Source organism: Tachypleus tridentatus, chromosome 1, assembly GCF_004210375.1.
Source record: "Tachypleus tridentatus isolate NWPU-2018 chromosome 1, ASM421037v1, whole genome shotgun sequence".
NCBI lineage: Eukaryota > Metazoa > Arthropoda > Merostomata > Xiphosura > Limulidae > Tachypleus > Tachypleus tridentatus.
In genome coordinates this window covers 50,294,675-50,320,902 of record NC_134825.1, presented here as the reverse complement: position 1 = coordinate 50,320,902, position 26,228 = coordinate 50,294,675, and the positions used below count along the sequence as shown (strand labels likewise).

General features: G+C 33.4%; 1 long non-coding RNA gene and 1 other non-coding gene across 9 annotated transcripts; one reads left to right on the top strand and one right to left on the bottom strand.

The window, feature by feature from the left end:
- Positions 1-19: 19 nt before the first annotated feature.
- LOC143248301 (uncharacterized) lies at positions 20-26,166 on the top strand. Of its 8 annotated transcripts, none has more exons than XR_013026907.1 (3): positions 20-544; positions 723-781; positions 25,673-26,166. It is a non-coding gene; the product is annotated as an uncharacterized LOC143248301 (long non-coding RNA). The 8 variants fall into 8 exon arrangements; XR_013026900.1 differs by lacking the exon at positions 25,673-26,166 and adding an exon at positions 16,943-20,043; XR_013026911.1 differs by having other exon boundaries at positions 48-112.
- On the bottom strand, positions 12,591-12,663 carry TRNAR-ACG (transfer RNA arginine (anticodon ACG)). Its single transcript has one exon. It is a non-coding gene; the product is annotated as a tRNA-Arg (tRNA).
- Positions 26,167-26,228: the final 62 nt, after the last annotated feature.

Below are 26,228 nucleotides of genomic sequence, written 5' to 3'. Positions count from 1 at the left end.
CCAAATTTACAAATTGTCTATTACGAAATTGAAAATAAAATAACGAATTTTTGCCAACAATAGTTGATAAGAACAAGTGCCATATGAAGTTTAAACATGAAAATGTTTGCTGGTATGTGAGAAACATTCCACAGGTGATATTAGTTGTCGATATAATTAACCCATGTTAGTGGATGTACTGTACTATTCAATTTGTTCTAAATAAATTAATTTTCATATTAAATTTTAGCACGTGATTTAAAACAAATTTTTAGGCTTATACGTATAACTTTAAAAATCGAATTTCTTCTACGAGTTAATCAAAATATAGGAAAGTTTAGTGTATAACATAACCGTTATGAATTTATTTCCAATTAGTTTGCGATCGGCTAATATTTTATATAAACCAATACATGTTACACGCGGTTGATTAGCATGTTAATCGATGAGTATTAGAACTCTCATCCTTCGGATTAGAAGTTGAGAATTCAAAGCAGAGGGTTACGCCAAGTCCACGTTATAAAGTAACAGTAATTGCATTTCTGTATATTCTAATAAATATTTGGTTAGTATTATTTTATTAGTCTAAACAGTATAGTAATTTTTAGTTGCACGATATAAAATATCTACAAATGTAGTCCCCCCCGTTTCCGATGTTTTGTTCAACACAGAAAACAATTGTAATTACTCTCACCAGGAATTTTCTGCCTTTTGTTTCACAAAATTTATTATTTGTTGAATAGGTATGGAAATGGTAAAAAAAGAAAAAAGTCATAAACCTGATTGTGATTTAGCTGCAAAGGTAAATTTTAAAATTTAATTTCTATCAATAAAATAATCAATCAGTATATCATTTATAAAAACTTTATTTGTTTTTCTATTTTTAATTAAAGTAAAGCTGGGTAACATATAAGCCTCCTTAAATATTATTGAAATATTAAGTAACTTGTAAAGAGTTGTTACAAATTTTTATCTTTGATTCTGAGTATGGTTGTATGTTGGAGAATAGTGGACATTTTCAGGTTGTTAAAGACTTTTATTATTCCACTGATTAATGTTAAAAATCAAGGATTATGCTTTTTATCATGATTTTAAATCAAAGAAAATTAGTGACTTTACTTAAAAGGCAACAATGAATACAGCTATTGTTTTTGTCCCTTAATAATTGCTTGTCAAATGTATTAGCTTTATGAAACTTACCTTGTATTTTCAATGTTTGCATTTATAAAGGCAACAGAAGTTGAGAAAATAAGTTATTTGCCAACCTAGAAAGTACAAGGAAGATTCATAGTTGATTGCCTTTAAAAATATTACCATTGTAAGGCTTGGAAAATATTGGAAAGGTTTGTCTGCTGAAGTTGTATTACTTTTGTAACTTTAAGTGTTGATATTTTGACTTTGAAAACAAAGGCTGAACAGTATTTATATTAAGTTACCTCCTCTTAATAGTTAATGCATCTTGCAGAAGTTTAAAATATATTATGTATAGATTAAGAACTAATTTCATATATTGTATGTCTTCCCTATAATTTCAAGTGCTTGATTTGATGTCAGTGTAATGAAACATATAAAAAGCACTAACATCATATTTAAGTTTATATCACACCATATTACTAAAATTGAGGAAGTTTAAAAAATTTTGAAAGTGCTTTTTTGTGAGTTATTTGACTTGTGTAGGTATTAATTACATGAAAATGAAACGTACAAGTTAAGCGGTAGGCCCTACTACTAGACTAGGAAAGCCTTTTGATTGATTATTGTAGTTACCAGACCAGTAGAGCAGAAAAGTTGACTATTATATCTACTGGAGCAATAGAGAATATAGATGAACTAGTAGAACTAATAGAACAAATGTGAGAGAAAGACTAATTAGTAGTATACTTGGATTAGTAGAAAAGTATACAGTTTGTAGGGAGAAGTTAGAACCAGTTACTACTGAGCAACTGAAATTTTAGCATGCACAGGGAAATTTAAAATAGTACTCTGAGTGAGTAAAAACTTACTTTCAAAAAGGGTTCTTAACTTTATTTCATGATGCAGTTACTCACAAAAGTTCCAATACAACTTCCTAAAGATTTCACAGATGTAGTTTCCTAATTTTGTGGTAGTAATGGTAAATGGGATGATCAAGTTCATGTTTAAATCCACTAGCTGCAATTATCCACATAATGTGTAGAACACACTTAGAGATTTAATTTCAATGCTATATAAGTAATGAAACATTAAGTTGTGATAACTACACTCACCCTTTTGGTTGATTTACATATGCAGTAGTAAAAGTATAAACATTTGTATGTGGTTGGGTAAGAAAGGTGAAGTAAGTTTGATATAATTGAAATTGGCAAGGATTAACTAATAACCACATTTTCACATAATTGTTTTCGACTTTGATATACTTGTGTGTTCTTTTGTTTTTAACAAAACACTGATGAATATAATCAGCCTACAAAAGCTTGGTTTTACAAATTTCAAAGAAATAACTTATATCATGCCATTCTGTTTTGAAATTGTATGGGATAAAGATTCAAACTACAGTTTCTTTTAATATTTGCAGGGGAAAATCATGCTAATTCTTATGGATTTCACATGTATTGTAACTCAGATCCAAAGATATGTCCATGTATTTTATGTATTATTGTTAGTTATGACTCAGTCCAGCATGGACAACTTACTGGCTTGGTAACTATGTTGGGGAGATAGAAGAGTTGCAAATTCTGTTTAGGTGTGTCAGCTAAGACAGGAGTTACAGGTAGCAATGCATTATTAAAAGTCAAGTATGGCTTTGAATTTGTCACATAATCTCTGAAACAAAGCTTACTTGTCAGGCTTATTCACAGTTGTCACAATTGACTTGCTTTGTCATATCTGGAATTGTATTTCAAATTTCTTAGTGACTTCTTCAGACTAAGAGTGTTGTAATATTACTATCAAATACAGTTAAAATGTATTTCTGGTGGAACATTTCAGTTCTCTCATTTTTTTCTGGAGTCATATTTATGTTACATTTGGAATACAAATTTTTTTAACCCTCTGGTTTGCAGATTTAATAATTCTCTGTTAGGTGTAAATTGCACCTTGGAACACTACCAAAGTACAACCATCAATATTAAGTTTTATCTCAAATTTATCTACTTTTTTACATTTTAGTTTGAAGCTCTGTTTCTGTGTTCACTTATTTTACTTTTTGTATGAGCTATATAATCATGTTTTTGTTTCAGTAGTCAGTTGTAGGATTTACTTTTGTGATTGATTTGTGTCATTCAAACATTAAAACTGGAGAATATTTTCATTTCTGAACTGAATTGCACTATTGAAAGGAACATGTAAACATACTTATAAATTAATATACTTAAAATTGTAGTATTCCTTGGTGAAAGTGAAACCAATGGGGTATTAAGTTTACCAAATATGTATCTATAACATCAGTAACTAAAACTCAACCATAAAAAGAAAAACACTCAGACACTTTTTACACTTTGAATCAAAAGGAAGACATTTAATGCTAACATAAAAACAGTACTCTTGTATTAACCAGAATAGTTCCTAAAATATCCAATTTATCTGTGCAGATAACATTGACCATCATCATGAAAAATTTGAAAACAAACTAACTTTCCAGAATGTCAAGTTCTGTTGAAAGACAGTGATGCAACAAAGTTCTCCACAATTATACTTTAAATGTGATAACTAATACAGATATTGCAAGAAAATATTTTGGCCAGTGGCAACTTAAATATTCCAGTAACTGGACACTAGCTGGCCTAGGGCCATGACTAATAGGAGCATAAAACAAAGGTGTTAGGAATTAATTTTGATATCTAAAAAGTGATTTTTCTTTTTCCTTTGTATTTTTCTTCTGAATTAAATCATATAATGTATTATAAAGTAGAGAAACTTGGGGAAGCAAAACAATCTCAAAATCTTATAGTACATCCAACTATGTAGTTTTTCACTGTCAACTCTCAGTAAATGCAGCAAAAGTAACACTCAAATTGTATAAACTAAATACAATGTTAAACAAGAAAAATTCCATGTTACATTTAGAGGGTTTACTATAGAAGAACTAAAGGTCTAAAGGTATCCCCCTCAAACAAGTTAAAACAAATTTTCAAATGTAAATTAATCTTGCAGGGGCAAAAGTGGCTTTAAATCAAAAAAGATTAGTATTACAAAAGTTTTAATTGTATATCATGCTTATGATCTTTTTTTAACTTTGAATCAATTTTGAGGCAGAGACTGCCCCTGACAATTGTATTGCCCAACAAGAGAAACAGCCATCAATTTTTGGATGTCGCATTCTATTATCCCTCCAAGAAAATTAGACTAATTACTAACTTTTGAACCCAAGTCCTTTACATATTATTTCAAAACAAGGAAATTTAAAGTGGTACTTCAACAGATAGTTGTATCTAAACAGAATACTTTAAATGAGACAATGATTCTGCAGAGATGAATGTGGAAAATGAGGATAATCACTGACATAGGTAATGTTGAATTGTGGAAAACTGTATTACCACTATGATGTTTATCTGATTGAAAGTGTGATAGACACAGCTCTGCAGTTTTGTATATTTTTAAAACATTATCTTCCTTCTGCCTTGGTAACAATATTGTTCCAACTTTATTTTAGAACCAGAAAATATTGTGGTAATTAAGGCCAAGGCACAACTTGTCTGTGCATAAGAATAAAGACTTTGAACTCCATAACTCCATGTATCTATTTTAGCCCTTCCCTGTTTCTCTCTCTTGAGTTTATTACAGTAGTTTTATAAACAGTTCAGTTGGATTCTTTAGTTGCTGCAATACTTTAAATTTTAAGCGTAGTTATACAATTTGTTATCTGAACTCTTTCCACACAGGTATTGTAAATGGATTTTTATCATTATAAGTTTGTTGATTTATTGTTGAACTTCTCTGACTCATTATTTACTACTTTTAATTTTGTTTCAGCATTATCTAAGACTATCATACATTGAGATGTGATAAATGCAAAGGTTCAGAGTTGATAGCATAAAAAAACAAATTGCTCATCAGATTTCAATTCTGTAAATATTATAACTTACTGTGAAGTGTGGAAAATGTGATGCAGTTAAAATAAAAAAAAGAACACAACTAAATGAAAATAACTGAAAAGTATTTTCCATTAATTTCCGAAAAGAGTTAGGCTAGTAATAAAATATCATTTATAAATGATTTCTTTAAGCTTCATCTTAATAACATTATAAGTGTTAAAAATGAGCATTTAAAGTAAATCTAGACTTGTAAAGGTGTAAAAGTAAAATGTTAATCTAGGAAATTGATGGTGAAACAAGATACCTCGTATTACATTATTTATAGAATATTATCTATGAACAGATAAAATATATTTTTTTATCAGCAATGAAATATATTTATGGACTTGATGTATCACATGGGGTTAATAATTAAGTTGGTCATATCCTAGTTTCCTTTTAATAAATATTTTTCCCATTCCATTCAATAAATTCTGTGCAATAATCATTAGTTACTTTTGATGCTATAATAAGATAAAAAAAATGCATGCTTTGTTTTGAAATTGAAATATTTTATGGTTTCTCACCTTTACTGGGTCCAACTTGGCCAAATGGTTAGGGCACTTTAGTTTGCAATCTGAAGGTTGTGGATTCAAATCCATATTCCACTTAACATGCTTGCTCTTTCAGTCGTGGAAGAGTAGCTCAAGAGTTGGCAATGGGTGGTGATGACTAGCTGTCTTTCCTCTAGTATTTCATTGCTAAATTAGGATTGGCTAGCACAGGTAATCTTTGTGTAGCTTTGCAAAAATGTAAAACAAAACAAGCATCAGTTGGTGTTTATCTTGAATAGCTTAACATGGCTTTATATGGAGAGAAAACCTAAAGTTCTGTTAAAAGATTTTTAAGACGATTATCAACTTGTGTATGCAAGTAGACATGTTGTATTTTTTGAGTAAGGTTGGTTTTAATTTTTGATAAATGCATTTAGACTATTTCTGTTTCAGCTTACAACCCATTAGTATTATCGAATTTAGCTTTCAACACACATTTTTTGTTTGATCATACCATCATTATAAGGTGAATCTATCTAACACCTGTGTGGAAGTCGATTTATCTGGCACTACCAGAAACAGATTTTTTTTTTATTTAAGGATAAATTTTGGTGCTGTAACCATAGCATTTATTGTGCAAAATTTTGTTTTGTTTGTTTTTGAATTTCATGTAAAGCTACTTGAGGGCTGTATGCATTAGCTCTCCATAATTTAGCAGTGTAAGACTAGACGGAAGGCAAGTAGTCATCACTACCTATCGCCAACTCTCGATATACTTTTTTATCAATGAATAGTGAGATTGACTGTTACATTGTAATGTTTCTCTGGCTGAAAGAGTGAGCATGTTTGATGTAATGGGATTTTCAACCTGCGACTTTTAGATTATGAGTTGAGAGCCCTAACCACCTGGCCATATTTGGCTTTTATGTTGTTGTTGTTAATGAATATATGAGCCACTCCTTTATATGTTGAGTTAAAGGTGTTTAATGCTTTTACTAAAATCAGATTAATCTGGATGTAGAAGTAGTCCATGCTGTGGAGGTTCCTGACATCAAACAGCCTGCAGTCATAGACTCAAGAAGGCCTGTTGATCTCTAGAGCATCAATACTGGTGAATGAAACCTTGCACCTCATGGTTGATCTCAAAATAATGGAAGTGAGGGTCATCAATAGTGATTGGCTCTCAAAGGTAAAGACCATGGACCATAGGGTTGTAAGTTTTATGCCCTGAAAGGTACCACATGACATCAGCCATTGTTATGATGATGTTTGCGAGTTGTGTGGGACAGTACAATGAAATACCATGAGTAACTAGTTATCCTACTACTTTCTACAAAACTACCTTCAACAAAGGATCAATATTCTGTCCAGGTGTCAGATTCCTTTTAAATAACTATTGTCAAGTGCCCATGTCATTGGTGGGATCTCAGCCAGGCATTAGTGAGAACTCGCAAGAGAGAGGTTTTGTCCAACATTACATGTCTCTACCCCTTGAGGTGGATTCCTGTATGTGATGGGGGACCTCCCAGGGAAAGTTTTGTATTTTCAGTATACCTTCTCTGGCTTCTGAACATCCACCCACTTTTTTGTTGTGTGTGGCAACTCATAAAATGTAGAAGAGGATCCTGGTGGTTGAGCAGTCCAACCCTGTTGCACCATTTTGATCTTGAGTTGCTGTAGACAGGTAGCCTTAGGGTGGTCCCCAGGCACAACTGAATACCAGTATTTGACGTTTGCAAGAGGTGTTATGGGCCTTGTGTTTAATGCTGGTATTTGGGTATAGTGTCCATGAAACCCTGATATTGCTGTTGAGCCTTTTGGTTTCAGCTCTGTAGCACATCTTCTTGTATAGCTCCATGGTAGGTGGGGTCAATGGACATTTAATTTTTATCTTTTTCAGGGTTTCTCACACCTCTTATCCATTCACTGCTAAGGTTAAACAACCATTGATTGGAAAGTGACTATGCTTGGAGGTCTCTAATACTCAGTCCAAAGCTACAAGTGATAACATACTTTGATATCCTTATTTTTACATTCAATATCTGAAAGGTACATTTGGCAGATGTCAGTTTTTATTCAAAAAGATTGGAAAGGCTCACTGGTTCTCCAAAATCTGTTCAAAAATTAAGATCCGTACACATTCTGGTTGAAACTTCAATACCAGAACACATCATCATCCTTTTGAAGTCTAAGGCTTTTGAGGATTTGTGCATTCAGGTTACTTCCCATACTACTCTGAATACATCTCGAGGAGTTATTGCTGGGAAAGATTTTCTTAACATCCCCGAGTCAGAAATTCTTGCTGGTCTCTCTAGTGGAGGAGTTTGGTCATGCAGCATATCTCAACTCGCAAAGATTGAGTATTTTAATCTACCAGTTTTCTCATTTCATTTTATGTTCACTTCTCTACATTCCCCTACATCTGTAAAGGCAGATTACTTACATTGTAAGGTTTGACTCTATATCCCTAACTCTTTTTGGTGTTTCCAATGCCAGTGGTTTTGTCACTCTTAGATCACTTCTTGTGGCTTTTTTGCAGTGCTAATTGTGATGTCAAAGACCAGAAGGCAGATCTGTGTGACAAAGAGCCTCACTGCATTAACTGTGATTTCTACCCTTCTTATTCCCATTCTTATCCCAAGTTAATCAAAGGAAAAGCAGTACAGCACTTGAGGACTGTTAACAACATGCACTATCTTGAGGCATGTAAACTTTTGTTTTCCATGCCAGCAAAGACATAAGCTGCTGCTCTTTATTCTACCACCTCAGTGGTTGTGGAGACCAACCTTTCTGTGCCTCCTGAAGAGTCTTTTTCTTCTTAACTTCATATTCACTTGCCCTCTGTGAAAAATGGAGTTGACAAGTCCACATCAACTCCTGTATCTGTTCCTACCTCTATGGCTGATCAGGTCCCTCTTGAAGTGCTAAACTGTTATAAGGTCATGCACACAGTCACTAGACTCACCAATTTCATGCAGAATCCATGAGATCAGCAGAACTCTTTCTTCTGAAGAGAAGTAGTGTGGCTGCAAAGGGATCTCTGCCATTATCCACTACAGGGATGACATTAAGGTCCTGATTGATTCATACCATCCAGTCTGTCTTTTGTCAAAAAAAGCTTTCCTCCATTCTGCTGATGCCATCACCTTTTAGCAGTTTTCACACTACAGGAAGAGCAGGTTGTGTGATGGTCAAACCCATGGTGGTGTGGATTTGCTGGTCGCCCAGCATGTGTCCTCTATATTTGTGCTACTAGCTGCTCCATTGAGGTTGTGGAAATTTGTCTCTCTTTGGGTCATACCATCACTATTTCTTCCATCTACCTGTCTCCAGGAAAGACTTGCAGTCAGTCATATCTAGATGTTATTTTAGATTAAGTGTCATCTCCTATTTTCCTTTTGGGTGATTTTACTGGACATAGTCTCTACTGGGATGATGCCAACAATGATGGAAGGGGTCTTTATGTGGAGCATATGTTCTGAGATCATAATATATCTCTATTCAGTGATGGTTCTTTTACTTACTCTCATGTACCCAGTGGTGGATCTGAAGATTTCTCTTCATCAGTCTGACAGTACATCAGTTGGAAATGACAATCTTCATTATAAGATGCTGTACCATGTATCTCCTGCCAGTGGTGGCAGTGAAACTGTACATCTTGACTGTGCTTTTAGATTTTTATGAACCATTGGTGTTTTTAATTCTATATAGATTTTACCTTATTCTGGGATTTCAACACCACCACCAAAAACAAAAACAGAAATCCCATATTTTAGCATGTACCATTTTTCCTTGTTTGCTTTTAACTATGTATATTTTTATTGATATTTTTTGCCTTTTTAACGTTTTTCAGAGTATTGTTTCACTTTCAAAATGAAATAAAACAATTCCTACTTTTACAAAGGTTGGTTTGCCCTTTCACCCACTGTTTGGCACAGATAGCCTCGATGCTTTGTGCTATTAAATGCCAACTGACACAGGTCTTTATAAGTGAGATTAACCCCTTCCCAATGTTTAAGATTGTGGTAAAAGACGACTTTGGTAATTCACCAAGACATTTCAAACAGGAAACTCCCTATAATTGATGGACTCATGAAGTGGCTTTTAGTGCCTAATCCTGAGCTTAGATCTTTTGGCTGCATTAAATTTAAAATATTTGCTATTGGTGTGAATACAGAATAGTAGATGCCACTTGGAAAAAGAACTAGCCAAAGCAAGTCAAACACCTAGAGATATTTGGGTGTTGCATATACAGATGATATCTCTGGGTGTTGCTGGTCCACTTCTTGGAATTGCAAGACATTATTGCTAGATACTAGTCACTGTCAACTATTTCACAAAGTGGTTGATATAGCAGTACAGTTTATAGCTAATTGTTTGGGTGTAGAAGTGAATAACACAGTGCAGAGTAAAGATAAGAGAGTTAACTTCAATAGACAGCTGTCTTCTGGGTTTTCCTGTATGAGTTCTCCATTTAATTATTTTTATTGTTGGCTTGGGGCCAAGCCTGAAACAGAGAAGTTGGGAAAAATGTGACTTGCAGGGATATCATGTTTCCCACCATCTTTTATAACAAAGGAATTTAAAAAAAAATCACCTATCCTATTTTTACGAAGTTTTAGCATAAAATTTGGTTTAGAAAACTACTGAAATTGTTTCATGTTAGTTGCCTTTTTGTACTTGTTCTCTATAACAGATAATATCTGCTCTGACTTAATTTGACACACTTTTACATCTAAAGAAGAAAAGCTGAAATTCTATTCAATGATCCAATATAGGCAATCATCTACTTGTGTACACAAGTATGTATGCTCTTTTTCTTGTATCTGAAATAAAATTTGTGTTTTAATTTCTATTAAATGTGCCAAGTGTGCTTATTTCTTAGAGATTTAAAATGAGCTGAAATTGTGATCTGACTTATTGTGACAATGTAGTTATTCTGTAAGTGACCACTAGTTTCACGGAAGGACTTGCTATTGGAGAGTTCACTTGTTGAATAGCCATGGATTCTGCCAAGATCAGTTCAGATTACTGTAAAGAACAGAGCCATTAGTGATAAGACAGAAAGTTGCAACAAAGTACAAAAGATCATCCTATACATATACCACATACCAAAGAAATAAAAAACCACCAAAAGGATATTAATTTATAGTTTAGAGCTAGAAAATGAGACAACAGAGAATGTTTTGTTTTGTTGATCTATCTGTAACTACTTTTTTTGTCATATTCAATTAATAATTTATGAATACTGCCTCTTTTATGCTTCATGGTAGATGATAAGTGTTGAGGTAATTATCTTTTACCTTTTTTCAGCTGGATGTACAATTTACACTTTGAACCAAATATTTAAAATTTGGACTCATCTGTTCATAATGCCATCTTTCAATCATGAACAGTCATGTTTTGTACTTTTTTTTTTAGCATCTTCACAGTATTTGGAGATTGAAGTAATGGTTTTCAAAATCCTACACAATTGCATATTCTATTCTCTTTGAGTTGTCTTGATACTGTAGATTTGGATACTTCACTGTCATTTCATACATGGTCATTTATCTCGTGTTTGAGATCAGTGGCAATCTTCCTTCAGCTCCAAAGGCTGCATGAACGAAGATATTTAACATTAGTATAATTCAGTTAACTTGTTCTGACTCTTCCTTTCCTAATTTCAAATGTACCTGTCTCATTCTCATGATCTATGGTGTGCTTGAGAGTGTTTGTGGAGCATTTCAAGTCTGTAGCAAGTTGTCGGAGAGTCCAACCGGAATCATGCAAAGATTTTATGCAAACTCTGCTATACTGATATTTCTCCACACTTTTTTGGGATGTAGCATGACGAAACTTTATATATAATGTTAAACACTATTTTTTCTTGTGGTTTATTTATGAAGTGTTGTTAAACTACTTTATTCTAGTTTATAGAGCTACCTATGCTAGTTCTTTGCTAGCTTCTTTCAAAATAGTTATAACACTGAATAGGGTACCATATCAGTTATACCAGACCCTAAATTTAATCTGTTTATTCATTCAAGGAGAACCCTTATGACATGCCCTTGGTATAAATATATGGAAAATCTAAATAAGTATTCTGAGCATGAATCATTCAGTTGTCAACAAGGATAAATGAAGTATTACCATAAATGTTGAAATTTACATTATATAATGGCATGGAAGAATTGAACCTATAAAATGAAAATAGTGATAAAATGTTCTCCTGTCCAAACAGTTTTTTACAGGACTGTACCCTTCCTCATTTCTTGATCAATCAACACCAAAACATTAAAAATGAAGCGCTAAAGATATAATAAACCTTATATTAATACTTTACGGTAAAAATAATTAGTTCTCTAATTTTAAAGCATTTAAATGTAATTGAGAAATTACTGGATTAAAGATTAAAAATAACTAAAATGGTGTATAAAAATAGAGTAAAACTACGTTTAGCCACCACTAATGTGATATCATCATATACTTTACACAACTGAACACAATATAATAAATTCATCCATGGAGTCATAAACATAATCATGACGGCCGGGCATGGCCAGGTGGTTAAGACACTCGGCTCTTAATCCGAGGTTCGCGGGTTCGAATCCTCGTCACATCAAACATGTTCACCCTTTCAGCCGTGGTGGCGTTATAATGTTTCGGTCAATCCCACTCTTCGTTGGTAAAAGAGTAGCCCAAGAGTTGGTGGTGGATGGTGACTACTACCTGCCTTCCCTCTAGTAAATTAAGGAAGGCTAGCGCAGATAGCCCTCGTGTAGCTTTGCGCGAACTTCAAAAGTAAACAAACAAATATAATCATGACTTAAACATACTTATTAGATATTATTTATCATAAGTTTGCTTTATATTATAGTATATTAAGATAAGAGCAACTAACTTTTACAATTTTCTTATTACAGGGATGTGATGTAACTATAATTAATCTGTAAAGCTTTTATATTTAAATAGAAAATATTATGAAATAAGTTTATAAAATACGCTACAAAAGGAAAGAAGGTGACCTTATGTAATTAAAAATTTGAAACACTCTCGTGGCTTTCAAAACAAGAGCTCTAATACACGAGCCAGCCAGGATTCGAACCTGGAGTCTTCTGATCCGTAGTCAGACGCGTTATCCGTTGCGCCACTGGCCCTGAGAGAAAGTTTGTTTACAGGAATTTAGAAAAATGTGTTTTTCAAATTATGTTATTCTTGTATTTGCATTACATTTATATTTTTCACTACGTCCTACTTTCCATCCGCTAAAAAGAATGTGAATACGATTCGTTCCTGGTTACTAACATCCTATTAATTGATAGTGTTACTAATGTTAATCAAAGCAAGCTACTTGCATAGATCAAAACTAAAAATCTTCCTGCTAACGAGAAAAGTTAATTAAGTATATTGCTTTTACGTTCTTATTCAGAACGTTTTAGTTACTGAAATACGGTGTTTCTTCAGTTGGCATCCTTGCGTTAATTAAAGTTCTTGAAGATTCACGGAAGGTTTAGCTTTGTTACACTCTCTCTCGGGTTTGGGTATCATATGTACCCTGGAGGTTCAGGTGCTATTCGACCTCTTCCTCCTTTGTTACACTTATAAACTTTTACTTTACTTTTAAATTTAAGTATTTGTTTATGTTTGCTGCTAGCGAACCACTCGTTTTCATTATGAACGAAACGTAAGAACGTTTTTAAGTTTACATATTCGGTTTAACTGTCCTTTCTAGCGAAACGCTGTCAAGCGATTAGCGTGGTGGGCTGTAGAACTAAAGTTCTGCAGCTCGCCACGAAATTATAAAAGTAAGAATGTTTTACTTCGCTGTGGGGCGTAACAGTTGTGAGGATAAAATCCCAGTCTTTGGTAAGTGGTGTTGACTAGCTGCCTTCTCTTTAGTCTATAACAGGGTGGGGGACTTATTTTTCATAGTGGTCACAACTATGGCTAAAGAAAATAACGTTGGTTCTAAATTTATGTCAGTAAGACGAGATTTGTATCTAGACTTAAGAAAATCTAGCGTAGAAAATGTTGACTCACACACCCACGTGGATTCAAACATGGAAAATAATTTTGAAATTGCTATTTTTAAATTTGGAAGACTCTCATTTATCACAATTGTGAACCCCATCTCTCTGATAGAACATTTGCACAGAAAGTGCAAATCACACTGCTATAATAAAGTTTCAATTTCAGGGAAATTTTTAATCTTACCTTTTTCGACAAGATACGTTTTTATTTGAGGAAATAAGGAAGTAGATTGTTCCAAGACTTCTCTACTTAACCACCTTACATTTGCATAATCAGTAAGATCATCAAAAGTACAATCACTGCTTTTCTTCAAAGACTCAACAAACTGTTGATGGATAAGTGATCTTCCACTTCTAATATAATTCACAACTTTTACAACAATGTCCATTACATTTTCCAATTCATCACTTTCAGACATCTGAGCACATACATTTTCCTGATGTAAAATGCAATGGAAAGATGGTAGCGTGAACTTCACATTATTTTCAATTAAATGCTGCTTTAAAAGAGAAACAAATCTCAATTTCGCCCCAGTCATGGCGGGAGCATCGTCTCTTGTGTTTGTTTGTTTGTTTTTGAAATTCGCACAAAGCTACTCGAGGGCTATCTGTGCTAGCCGTCTTTAATTTAGCAGCGTAAGACTAGAGGGAAGGCAGCTAGTCATCACCACCCACCACCAACTCTTGGGCTACTCTTTTACCAACGAAAAGTGGTATTGACCGTCACATTATAACGCCCCCACGGCTGAAAGGGCGAGCATGTTTGGCGCGACAGGGATGCGAACCTCTAACCCTCAGATTACGAGTCCCACGCCTTAACATGCTTGGCCATGCGGGCCCCCGTCTCTTGTGAAGGAAACCAGGTTTTTGAAATTCAGATTGAATTTTTTGATATTTCAAGAAAATTTTCAAAGATTTTTTTTCACATATTCGATCTCGTAATCCACAAAGGCCAAGCATTTCTTCCCTCATTTGAAGATCTGAAGTTACATATTGAACCCAAAATATCAACTGTGCAGTGTTACTAACATATTTTGACTATTTGTTTTTGAATTTTGCGTAAAGCTACTAAAGGGCTATCTGCGCTAACCGTCACTAATTTACTAGTGTAAGACTAGAGGAAAGGTAGCTAGTCATCACCACCCACTGCCAACACTTGGGCTACTTTTTTACCAACAAATAGTGGGATTGATCATCGTCTTATTATATTGCTCCAACGGCTAAAAGGGCGAGCATGTTTGTTGTGACTGACATTCGAACCCGCGACCCTCGGATTACGAGTCGAATGCCTTAACCACCTGGCCATGCCGGGCCCATCCGTTGACTTATCTAGTGCTAAAAAAATACAAACAGTATTTTAGTTGTTCAAGCAACTGATTTTCTATATCTTTCGCTTATTCTAGCATCCTGCGGACAATTGTTACTCGATTTAATTGCAAATTATTTACATTTTGAAGTATATCGTCTTTTATTTTTGAATCATAATTCTCCAAAAGAGTTTCAATGACCACAATGAATATTTTTTTTACTAGTTCAGCATCAGAAAATTATTTTTTGAGCTAGAATCCAAGCTACTTTATAGCTACCTGACGCAACTAGTTCTATTGATGATAAAAGTCTTTTTAGGCCTTCCTTTTGTTCATAAAGTTGTGCTTTCAGACGGCTAATTTCATTCATACGACTTTTGCTATCAACTGAATATTTTACATCAAATTCGTTGTGAAAATTGTTAAACTGTTGCTCAAGGGTGTATACTTTATTATGCCTTAAAACTTGGTTACACAAAAGACACACTGACTTATTATTTGCTTCAATCACTGCAAATTTCAACTCCCAACTTTCATTACATTCTCGTTTCACGTTTTTCCAGTCACGCGCCATTTTCTTCTCGGCAGTAATGTCAGAATCAGTTAAATTATCTTTATTTTCTGAGTGTTCACCATCATCTAGATTTTTTCGTTTTCGAATTCCACTTATTCATATTATGAGGTTAAAAGCAAAGTATGTTTAAACACTTGAAAGTTGCACAATAAAAATATGTGTGCAAGCGCATGCAAAACAACGCACACTCAATAACAAACTTCTTCCCCATCGCACCAAACGTGCTCGTCCTTTCAGTCATGGGGGCGTTATAATGTTTTGATTAATCCCACTATTCGTTGGTAAAAGAGTAGCCCAAAAGTTAGCGGTGGGTGGTGATGACTAGCTGCCTTCCCTCTAGTTTTACTCTGCTAAATTAGGGACGGCTAGCGCACATAGCCCTCGAGTAGCTTTGCGCGAAATTAAGAAAAACAACAAAAAACAAACATCCAAACCAGACTGAAGTTACAAATTGGGCGGAGTCTGTGACAGTGATGAAGTGCGCGACATCAGCAATGACCTGAGGCAGTGCAGTTGCTGATTGCCAAATTTGCGATAAAAAAAAATGATGGAAAAAATTGATTCCTAAACTCGAGCTGGCCACAATTGTGCTATCCACTGGCCACGGAGCTGCCAACCTCTGGTCTATAACTTCCAAATAACGTTATATCGAAAGCCTTCGTGAAGCTTTACGCGAATTTAAACAAAGTACAAAAACACCCTCTATACTACTTCCCGCGGTAACCCGTGTTACGCGGTGGAAATTGTGTAGACGCAACTTACTGAACACTTGAAAGAGTTGTGAAACTCAATGGAAAAAAATGGTAGAACTATTTTTTTTCTTCTTTATGAAATGTACGTTTGACTGCTCAAAAGTACAAATTTTCTGTGTTGATTTTAATGGAATCTCACGAAAATGTACATATGTGGTAATTTTTTATTTCTTTCTCAGCTCAGTATCGGATACGAGACCCTTCTCTACCAACTCAGCTATAGGTTAGTCCAGCGTTTCTCAAAATGTGGTCCAATGACCCCTAGTGGGTCCCGAAATCGCTTGAGGGGGTCTTCTAGGTCAAAACTAACTTCATAATATAATTGTTTCAATGAAACGTTTTTGTACGTTTTGAACCGAGTGAGAGAACGATTTTGTTTTTGAATTTCGCGCAACGCTACACGAAGGCTATCTGCGCTAGCCGTTCCTAATTTTGCAGTGTAAGACTAGAGGGAAGGCAGTCATCACCACCCACCGCCAGTTCTTCGGCTACTCTTTTACCAACGAATAATGGGATTGACTGAAAATCATAACGCCCTCACGGCTGAAATGGCGATCATGTTTGGAGTGGCGGAGATTCGACCTCGCGACCCTCGGATCAAGAGTGAGTCTTTGAAAAATAAGTACACTTTGTTGTCTTATTTTACAATATTTTTAATTGAAAACTTTTCTAATTTTTAAATTTGTCTACAATTTTATTATTTTATAATTTAATTATATTTTATTCTAAAATAAAATAAAATTTATTAATAAAATGTTTTTCTTATATTTAAGAATGGATCGTTGGCTTAAAAAGGGAGATTGGAAGATTCGCTTTCTCGACCCACTGTTGCACCGTCTATGTCCAGAGATACTGAAAATGATGAAACTGAAATATCAGAGAGTTCTTTGTCTTATGGAGGAGAGAAATCTACTTCAAAGAAACTTGGCGAAACTGTAAATAAGAAACTAAAATATGACGAAATCTATCTTTCCATCGGCTTTATAGTTGTTAATAATTTACCTGATTGTGTCTTATGCAAAAGAACATTTTCAAATAGTATGGTGTCAGTTAAGTTGCGGCATCGTTTTCAGACTAATCATTCAGAGTTTAAAGAAAAAGGAACTGAATATTTTAAACGTAGACGTGATCAGCTCTTTAAAATCCAAAAATTATTTGTTACAGCTTTTCAAACTAAAATGATAACACCACAGAAGTATCTTACAGGGTAAGTTATCATATTGCATTGGCTGGAGAAGCGCACACAATAGCTGAGAGACTAATAAATTCTTGTACAGTTGATATTGTTGAATGCATACTGGATGAAAAATCAGTAAAAGAAATTACAGAATTGCCACTTTCCAACTATACAGTATCTCGTCGAATTAAAGAATGAGCTGCAAACATGAAGACTGAGTTAATATCTCTCCTGCAGGATTGTCCTTCTACCTTACAAATGGACGAATCTGCAAACGTGGCTGAACTTGCTGTTTTGCTTGTATCCGTTCGGTATCAGCATAAACTAACCATCTTTTATGTGAATTCTTGCCAACAAACATAACTGGTGTTGAAATATTCCATGTGTTGAATAACATTTTTGTATATCATGGTTAATTCTGAAACAACTGTGTTGACATTTGCACTGGTGGTGCAAAAGCAATGGTAGGTAAAACTGCTGGCGCCTCAGCATAAATCAAGGCAGTGGCACCAAACTGTACTAGTAGTCATTGCATTCTTCACCACCACGCACTCACGGTATAAAAAAAAAAAAAAAAAAGCCAGTTTCACTTAAGAAAATCTTTCATGAAGCAGTAAAAATTATTAATTTTATTAAATCATAACCCTCGAGGACAAGTCTTTTTAATACTCTGTGTGGCGAAATGGGAAGTTCGTATAAAGCATTACTGCTGCATACCGAAGTACTATGGTTGTCTATCAGGCTAAATGGAATAATGAATTACCTGGAAGGATTTAAGGCTTAACTGAAGAGTTATTAGGGAAATGCTTAGAGCAAAGTGAGCTGGTTAAAACTGTAGAAAAATGTTTAAAGTAAGGGTAATTTTATGTTACAAATAGGTTTTACTAAAACAGGTTAAGAAGTACGGTGTTTAGGAAAACTAAACATACTCATCAAAGCTGCTGAATGCAGGTGAAAAACTTTGGAGAATTGCGAATATACAGTTTGACAGAATATCTAGAAAAACGAAGGGTTTGAACAAAGTATATTGAAGGCATAATAAATTAAAAACTAACTTGAAGGATAATTACCTTAGGTTTACAGATAAACTTAGTAGGATCAAGGATAAATATTGCTCATATTATCATAATATCAGGAGTTCTAGGATTAAATTAATTGAGTTCAGGGCATTAGTTTAAATGGAAGACTGTGATGTAATGGGAGTTAATTAAACTTTTAATCACATTTGAAGAATATCGATAGAATAATTATTTTGACATTTCAGGTTACAAGCCATTTAATAATGATAGAGTTTTCAAGTGAGATGCGGAGCAGGTTTTAATACAAGTGATGAACTGCAACATGTCAGAACTGAAGGTAGTGAAGAAGCTGAATCTGTATGAGTTAAAAATCAGGTGCATAAGAGCAAAGTTAACAGAGATAAAAAAACTTGTTCCTTTAATATACGCATTTTTGGAGTTGGCCTCATCAAACTCAAGTTTACCTGTCTTTACAGCAACTGCCATCATCTCCTGGAAACAAAGAATTTGTTGCGTTCATAATTCTTTCGAATGAAAAACATTATTTTTTGAAGAACAAAGTACAAGTAGTACATTTTAGCAAGCGATTGATTTTCTATGTTAAAATTTCCTAAAGTAAGTTATTAATTTTATCTATTTTTTTATTCAAATGTTAACTTCGAAGTTCATCAATTAATAGAATTGTCCATTTATTTATAACTCAAAAGCAAATAATAATTTTATTTATTTATAGTTAAGTTTATTAGTCTAATACGTGATTTATTTGCGATTTTGTGTTCATTGCGATGTTAATTTACGTTTAAGTTACTTTAGTTTTATATTTTACTTAATATCACCACAACTATAAGGAATGGTATTCATTATAACTGTACTTAAGATGAAATTTTGAATTTCGATATTTAATGCTGATTCCAGGGATAAAGTGAAAGACATGACTTCCCAAATTTCGTAACATGTTTACGCCTATGAGCGTCTTCAGGAAAACCACGGATGATAAAGTTTTAATGGTGGTTGTTATAAGTCAGAAGGACTAAATTAAAAGTTGCATAATGAGGCCAGGATTGTTTCTAAAGATACTAATGTAACAGTTATTTGAAACTACTTTTATTCCTCCTCTGAGGAAGGGCAAACAACAGTGATTTTACAATATTAAAATTTGGGGTTCCATTTCCTACAGTGAACACAGTAGGTAATCAAGTTTCAGTCTCTTGACAGTATTTGGTGATCGAAGTAAAGGTCTTTAAATTGCTACACAACTACATATTCTGTTCTCTTTGAGTCTTCTTGATATTGTAGATCTTGATACTTCACATGCGTTTCGTGCGTGGTTGGGTATCTCGTGTTTGGGATCAGTGGCAATTTTCCTTCTGCTCCAAAGGCTGCATAAACGAAGATACTTAAGATTAGTGTAATTAAGTTTAGCTGTTCTGTCTTTTCATTTCCTAATTTCAAAGGTACCTGTCTTAATCTCATCTATGGTGTGCTTGAGAGTGTTTGTGGAGCATTTCAAGTCTGTAGCAAGTTGTCGGAGAGTCCAACTAGAATCACGTAAAGATTTTATGCTAACTCTCTGCTCTATTGATATTTCTCCACACTTTTGGGGCGTGGCATGACGAAACTCAATATATAATGTTAAACACTATTTTTTCTTGTGGTTTATTTACGAAGTGCTGTTAAACTGCTTTATTCTAGTAGAAACAGTTACCTATGCTAGTTCCTTGTTAGCTTCTTTCTATATAGTTATAACACTGAACAGGGTAACATATCAGTTATACCAGACCCTAAATTTGATCAATATGTTCATTCAAGGAGAACCCTTATGACATGCCCTTGGTACAAATATATGGGAAGTCTAAATAATAAGCATTCTTAACATGACTTATTCACTTGTCAACGAGGATCGGTGAATCATTACCATAAATGTCGAAATTTACATTCTGTAATGGCATTGAAGAATTAACCCCATAAAATAGAAATAATGGCAAAATGTTTTTTTGTTCTAATACTTTTGCACAGTATTGTATGTCAAAGAATCTTCTTTTGCGATTTTGATACTATTTCAGAGAACTTTGGACTTCTACCGGTCATCAACATATCACTGTTACAGCTTTGAATATGTCTGTTTCTGTGGTCACTGTCCGTGACTTTTTCACATGCTAAACATTTAACTTTGTGACGATCACTTGCATGTCTTTCCCCCAGCAACTTTGTACTTATTAAGAAAACGGTCTAGAACAGAAAAAGGTAAAAACTGATTAGTCGAAAACATGGGGAAGAACAATAATGAAATGAAAATGACTAGTGTAATCTTTCAAAAAAATTTCTTATATTCATTTTTCAAATGATCCACCTGAACCTCTGTGCCTTGGCCATACTAAAATACGCAAAATAATGGCCAAAAATTAATGTTTTAAATTTTATTAAATTATTCACAAAATATAAGTACATTTTAGATCACAATAAGCATTTAATAATACAATTAAGAAAAATATATTATCTAATTAAAATACAAAAACTTTAAAAACTTTTTCTTCTGAAACACTTTATCACAACATAAATATTAATTATAATAACAGATAAACCTATTTGTTCGTATGTTTTTTATACATCTATCTTATAAATATTAATTAGAAAAACAGGAAAAATATTCTATATATTCATTATTCAACCATAACGAGACGTAAAAGAAAAATAATTGACACAGAATTACATTGCTTATTGCATCATCTCGCTTGATCCACTGTCCAATTGTTTACTGACATGTATTCGTTCGCGTTCCAATGAAAAGGAAACAAGTGCAGAAAATATAAAAGTCAAATCTTAATCTTGATATTCTTACGGTGATTTTTCTGTCTCTCTCTATCCGATCCATATTTCTTCCTTTTCTCCCCCCCCTTTCCTTCAATCTCTCTCTGAGAGGATATGTTTTTTTCCGAAATTAGGGGTCAAATGGCCCCTCACATCCTGCGAGCATGCCTCAACTTGCACTTTCCACCTTTCTTCGCTGCTTCTGATGCCTTTTTTCCTTGGGACCAGCTATGGTAGAAAAGAATGTCATGCTCTTGTTGGTGGAGTGTTGCCATATGCTACAACCCAGCTGAACCACGTTGAAACATGGAGTAGGTGGGAGTTTCAAGACTAGTAGTTATCAAAAACATTCTTGCACACAGAGAGCAGCACTGAACGATAAAGCTTTCATATGAGACGAGGTATCTATCAGAAATATATATACAGTGTTGGAAAGTGTTAAGTTTTCATAAATTTAAAATTCATCCACAAGTTTTTTGTGTCTGGACCCTCAATTTGAAAGGCATAGGCATTACAATTGCAAAGCAAAGCTGAAAATTGGTAATACTAAAATTGTAATCAAACTTTATGTATGTAATCTTGGGTGTGAGTATGTATACAGAGTGGCCCGTATGTCCCTACCCATTCATATATCTTATGTATCCAGTGTATCTGTGTGCTGTCCCTCATTCTCGCTGTATAATATTATGCGACGCCATGTTCTGTGAGACATTTTCCTCAACATAGCAGGAGTTATTGTTCCAAATGCCATGGTAACAGCTACCTTCAACTCATCATCATCATAATTGAATATAACATAACAACATATGGATGGGTAGGGACTTACAGGCCACCCTGTATATATATAAACAGTTAAAGATAAGCGTCTTTCTTGAGCCTTCTGTTTTCAAGTTCCAAAGTAGAATTGGTTGGCTTTCTTTATGAAAAATATTTTCCATCCTTACTTTTCTATATCTTTTATCTGTAATAGCAGATCACAGATATAATGGCACGTTTAAATGATGCCACAGTAATATACGATTCCAAATCCTCCAAAACAGCAATTATGCTAAGGATATTGCTGAAACCTTTTATTCAGAAAAGATACAAAGGAATTTTATTCATGTATTCAAATTATTTATTAATATGCATAACTGGAATCATGCATATTTTATTTGCCACAGGAATGTGTCAAAATTGTAAGTATGTTGTATAAAAAAATTCTGAAAAACAACAAATAAAGAATGAATTCTTTATAGAGTTAGCATTTTATCTGAAATATTTTCATTACAATGGTTATTGACCAATCTAAAAACAAAATGAGGAATACATTTACATTTGTTAATTTAAATGCAGCACAGATAGCTTAGTTGCTTTGTGCCATAAAATGCAAACCCATTCAACCAACCAATTTAAATGCATATATGTGCTAAAAGTATAAAGTATTAAATAAATTTCATTTGATCATTTCTTGGTATAGTTGTACTTTTATTAGATAGGATTCTTTAAAAGATTCTAACAAACAAGCTTTTAAGTCTTCATAATATGTGTGATCCTACCTGATTCATCCAATACTAAATTATGCTTTCACATAAAATGAGCAATAAAACATTTCTACTTTTACTGATATATTGAAAATGTTCATGTGTAATGATTTAATACTGTCACATTTTATATTTTTTAGTAATATACAAATGCTTCAGTATGTTATATTAAACTAATTTTGAATAAGCAAATGAATATCTCATACAACAACTACAGCTGATATAAAATTCCAACAGTACAGCAGCAACAAAGCTACATTTCAACATTATTTGGTATTTCATATGTAGTTTGATGCCACCAAAACCTTGTCACATTTAGGAAAGTATGTAATAGCCATGAAAAATAATCATGAATGTGGGTTATGAAGATGTGTTCAGATTAAGGGCAATTCAAGACATGGATAGTCCTTAAACTTAGTTGAATTGAGAAATAAAGGAACATCAACTGGGAGCATCAGAACTATCCAGAAAGAAATGTGGAAAAAACACCATCCCACCCATGCTAATCAAAGTACAACATTTTATAACAGATGGTAATCCATGAACACAAATGTCAGTTATGAAAGTTATCAACTGCTCCAGCCAACAGAATAGATATTAATCAAAAAGGATCTCCACCTGGAAGAGAAACAGGTCATGTGTACAGAAGTTGCTTTTGCAAGATATTTGTTCAGTCATTACATACCTTAATCACCTAGAGCTCTAAACCTACATTCTATAGATGTCTTACCATGCCCATTAGCTACAAAATTAAGGAGTCACTAATTTATTCTAAATTAGAAGCTCCATTACTTTGTTCTAAATTTACCTTTAATCACCACCAGGTGGAACTTATCCTTGAAATTGCAAGTGTGTCAATCATATACATTTATGCCATTTACAAAATGTTCTGTGATAAAAAACAAAACAAAATTACTAAACTTGTAAAATTCATGATTTAAGACACACTTCATCTTATTCAGTGTAGTACACACCAATATAAGTGTAAGAGAACATCTTACAATCACAAGTCTTTCATTAGTATGAACAGTGAACTTCTTAGTGTGAAATATGTTATCATACCTTACCAAATTGTTCACTACATTAAACTCACAGGTATAGTCACTGGTTCACATCAAAAGAAGAGAGAAAAAAAATGAATCCTTCAGAACATTCACTATAAATACTGTAATGTAAAATAACATTAATCGTCATATAGAGATTATTTACCTTGTTATTTTAAAATAAAAAAAATCCAAAAAATGACATGAATTTTCTACAGACTTGGCATAAGTTTGCACTAGAGTCACTGATATTATTTCAATGCATTGATAACAAACTAGTTCAAAAGTTGGTTGTGGGTGTTATTGATAAGATTCCTTCCTTCCAGTCTATCAATTCTAAATTATGGATGGTTGGCTGGATGTGGGTGGGGTTGACTAGATTCCTTCCCTTTAGTCCATAAATTCTAAATTATAGATGGGTGGCTTAGATACCCCCTTGTTCAGCTTTGTATGAAATTCAACAAAACATTCACTTCAGTATTTTCTATTTTGTAAACTTCCAAAAGCTGTTATATGTTTATATGGTATTCCTTTACTTTATTTTTAACCCTTAAAGAACAAACAAATATATAAAGTAAAAAAAAATCTTAAAAAATATGTCTTGTTTCATGAGTTACTTAAGCAAATTAAAAGCAATGCTTTTAAGATATGTATCTCTTTGTGGATCTTAAATCCATCAAGATCATTAACATACAGATAAGAACATTATTTTCAAAATGGTAGAATTATTAAGACTAGTTGAGGGAAGAAGATACACAATATGGTATCTCTATAAACAATATGGTAAGTTATTCAAACCTTAACCATTTCATTGTAAAATCATCTGTTACTATATTAGGACTTCACAAGTTAAAGTTCCTTTGAAAGAGATTTATATTAATATTAAATTTTGCACAGTACAAAAATATTCAACTTATGAACCAAAATTGTATTAAAGTAAATGGTGTACTTTATTTATACATTCTTGTCTCAACTAGGTTTATACCTTGTGTGACAGTTTCTTCAGTCTTTTAATTTGTTTTGAACACTTACAAGTTCTCCAGAGAAGACAGTACAGGATTTAAGTTTTAAATATAATGTGCTAATTTTTATTAAACACTTGTAGAAGGAGCAGCATTGTGAAATTTATACTTTACAGCTGCAAAAACTTTGAGAAATTTTGCAAATTGCTTGTGAACTGTGGTGATGTTTAACCAGATTTTTATTTGCCTTATTTGCACTATTTACAAATGTGGTTTCACTGTCCAAATGTGCAAAGTGATCTTCCTGACAGAAGACTAGGGGTAATCTGATGACAATTACAACTAGGTTTTCAAAGTCTACTTGAACAACAACTGTCTGAATTAAGTTTTAGTAACCTTCCAATCATCAATTGAATACATGCAAGTTAATAAGGTATATGAATGACGTTTTGTGAATATTTTTCATCAAAGGTTTTATTCGATGTGTACATTTGATTGTTTATCATGAACGTAATTTTTGATTACCCATATGTTCATGATAAACATTTTTTTAAACTTAAACAAAACCCTTAGTGTGACCACACGTCTAGTTTTTTGTTAGGTTATACCAGTCTCATGCAAACATTTCTTGTAATGCATAAAATGTCTCAGTTTTATGATAAAGACATCAAACTTTAAATCACATCGAGTTATGAACATAATAGGCCTGCTTCACTTCTTCATTTTGTAACACATACTCTTTTGCTAAACTCTTTCAAAATTTCTGTCTATGTATGGTGAAAAACCCAGGTCTGCAGAGATTTTGGAGCTAGTAGAAATGCGGTTCACCTACAGCTTTTGATGAATGTGTTCATGTTAGGGACATTTCTTTATGATATTATTGAAAATGTTTAACCTATTATGGTATTAAAATGCTGAAAGGAAGTGTTTTTTTCTTCAGATGTTTCGAAAGCGGACTTCTTTTTTTGCAGGTTGGACATTGAGGATCATACTGACATAAAAAAGCACAAGAACTATTCTACAATTAGGGGCAAGGGCTAAGATGTCCTGGTTTTTGGGTTTGGAAATATGGTCACCCTACACAACCTCTCACCCAAGATAACAAGATGTGTAAAGATCAGTCCAACAGGTACCATTGTCATTATTATCAACAAGAACCTTATGACTGCAATTAAAGTATGTTTTGTGTGTTCTTAAAAGAGGAATTATGAAAATCGTTTTAAGGAAGCCTTACATGGAAGTATTCAGGACAATTATCTGGATTATAACTGATCTTAGGTGTTTTACCTGGTTAAAGTAAGGCAAATATTTATTTTCAATAGCCTCCCATGACCTTTAAATTTGTCCTTGTCTTCTTTCTATTAATATGACCTATCCTACAGTCTTTGTATAATTTGAATGTGTTAAAAGTCTGTAAATATTATATGTAAATATAGTATACAATATATTTAATATCCAAAGACAACTATAGCTGAAACAAATATGCATATAATCAACTACTGTGTAAATAATCCCAAACTTTTCACA